Below are 2,837 nucleotides of genomic sequence, written 5' to 3' on the forward strand. Positions count from 1 at the left end.
GCCGCCCGCCCCACAACCTGACCGGCGCGGGAGTCGGAGACTGCCGGGGGCGCCCAGGGTTGTGACTGAACTGAAGGACTTCCTCTACCCACAAGGTGGGAGGGTCAAAGTACGGGAAAGCGCCCGCCCGGGCCCCTCTAGCTTACGCCCTTGGAGGGCGCCTGTTTGAAGCAATTGCCTGCCAGGGCTATGTAGTCCGCTGCAAGTGGGCAGGGAGGCAGTTTCTGTCCATTTCCACCCATTGTTTGCGCTTAAAAGTCGCAAGTCGATTCCTTGATGTTTAAATATGTGTCCAGCATCGGAAAATCGTGGTCCGGAAAAGTCTTCGGGCATCCCAAGTCCACCCGACATTTTACTGATGAGGTCTCTGAAGGAAGGGTCTTGACACTGCACACCTGATTCTTCTACCCAGGTCCATATGCCCCCAGTCCCAAGTGGAATGAATATAGCCTCTTGGAAACAGACTGGTCATCAAAAGCAGTGGATTTGATGGGTCCAGGGAACAGGCAAGAAAGGGTGAGGGCTGAACCAAGGTGCTGACTGTGGGAAAAAACAGGAGCTGCCTGTTGCTTTTTCCTCTGTCCCTTCAGACCCACTGTCCACTCCGCTCTGTGACTCAGGACTGACCTTTATGGGCTACGTCAACTATAATCTGGCTTTCAGTTGGTTTTGGCAAGTGGGAGGCACCAGCAGATCTGAAGGCAGAATGTGATTCAGGACCTCCCCTGCATCCCCTGCGGACCACCCTGTTAGCAGTGGCTGTGTTCTTCATCTGAAAGCCATTACTCCCATCCTGTGGCCCTCTCCTGCAGTTTTCTCCAGGTTCTGGTTACCACTAACTACCCTTGCCCCTTAAGGCCTGGGGTGGGTAATGACGCCCAGAGGTTTCCTTTAACCCCATCCACACCTTTTTAAATAGTCCCTTCATTAAACTCTACTCAACTATCCCATCTTTTCCCACCTTTCCAGGACACTATAATACAATTAGTCCATTGTGGTTGGCAAAATTCATGAGGACAAAAAGATATGTAAAAGAAATATGGGGCTTTTAAAAGGTGAGAAGTCTTCCAGAGCCATCTTGACAGTTCCCTGGGCTCCAGGCAGCCAGCATGTTAGGTGGTCTCCCCACTGGGCCCCATAGCCCGAGGGTGCCGGTTTAGGTAGACCCAAGAATGGAATTCAGACTGCTCATAAGCAGTGTGATCACCAAAGGACTGGGGATCATTTGAGAGTCCAGCATAATAGGATTTTGGATTCCTCTTGAGGTAGAGAGACAATCTAGATCTTTATAGAGCAAGTGCTGGTGCTCTCCCAACTACAACTGGGCTGCTTTTGAATGAGTCAATATTCTTAGGACACTTAAGAGAGTCCTGGGAACAGTGGCTGATAAATGTGCTTAACAAGAAACTGCTGAGTGAGGCAATTGTCAATTGAGAGCCTCTAGCTGTTTCTGTAGAAAATCCAAGAATGTTCCCAAAGAGGGGGAAAAAGGCAAGAGGGCAGGAAGTCATTAAATTGCCTCTAGCACACTATGGTGTGCTTGGTCTGAATCCAGAATTTGACCATTTCTCAGGCTTGTAAAAACAACCAAACTGATTTGACTACTTTGATTCCTTCCCCATCCCCTTAAAAAACAAAATAAAAACAAAATGAACAGACAAACAAAAAACCCACCAATGCAGTGTCTTAGCAAGACTTACCCAAAGGGACCCCCAGCTGTAGCTATTTGCAAATAAAATTAATGTCCAAGCAAACACACTATTTGTACTGAATACAAATGAGACCAGAACAGAACATATTTAACATGTAAATATTTCTATACTTTCACCCTTCCAAAGAGAAAGGATCATTTGTTGTTCAGACAGGCATTAATTGTGCTGATCTCAATAAGGAATAGAGGTAAAGAAGCAAAAGGAGCTTCAGAAGGCTAGGCTGATCTGCAAGGCTCAGTTAGATTTTTTGTTTTGGAGAAGATGGGATGGGGTGGGGATAAGGAAGACGACCAGCAAAGTTTGAGTAAGGGCATAAGAAAAAAATACCTAGAATGAGCTGACTTTAGGAGAGATGGTTTCTGGGAGTTTTGAGAGAGTGAGACTAGGGATTTAGCACAGCTGACATTCTGAGTGACACTAAGGTATAGAAAGATATGAAAGAGGATTTTTAGACTTTTTGTGATGTTTAATAAATGAAATTATTTTGTGCTATGATACATAGGGCTTTTCCTTACAAGTGTCAAAAACTTAAACTCAGACTGATTTAAGAAAAGGAGTATATTTGGCTTAATAACTGAAAAATCCATAGATAGGTAAACTTCAGATATGACTAGATTCGTGAATGCAAACATTGACATCAGGACATGATCTCTCCTTTCCTCTTTGTTGACTTCAAAGAGTTTGTTCTCACATAGTGATTTCTTGCCACCTCCCCACCTTTCCCCAATGTTCAACTTATATCATCTTTATAGCTAACCATTCCAAAATAAGCAGAGCACTTATTTCCCAGTAGTTCCAATAAAATCTTAAGCTTATGTCTCATTGGCAAATTCATATACCTTAATCTAGAGACAGGGCCGGGCTTAGTAGCTCATGACTGTAATCCCAGCACTTTGGGAGGCCAAGGCAGGCGGATCACCTGAGGTCAGGAGTTCAAGACCAGCCTGACTAACATGAAGAAACCCCGTCTCATTAGGGCCGGGCGCGGTAGCTCACGCCTGTAATCCTAGCACTTTCGGAGGCCGCGGCGGGCGGATCATGAGGTCAGGAGATCAAGACCATCCTGGCTAACACGGTGAAACCCTGTCTCTACTAAAAAATACAAAAAAAAATTAGCCAGGCATG

This window comes from Colobus angolensis, unplaced genomic scaffold (genome assembly GCF_000951035.1).
Source record: "Colobus angolensis palliatus isolate OR3802 unplaced genomic scaffold, Cang.pa_1.0 Scaffold46, whole genome shotgun sequence".
Classification (NCBI taxonomy): Eukaryota; Metazoa; Chordata; class Mammalia; order Primates; family Cercopithecidae; genus Colobus; species Colobus angolensis.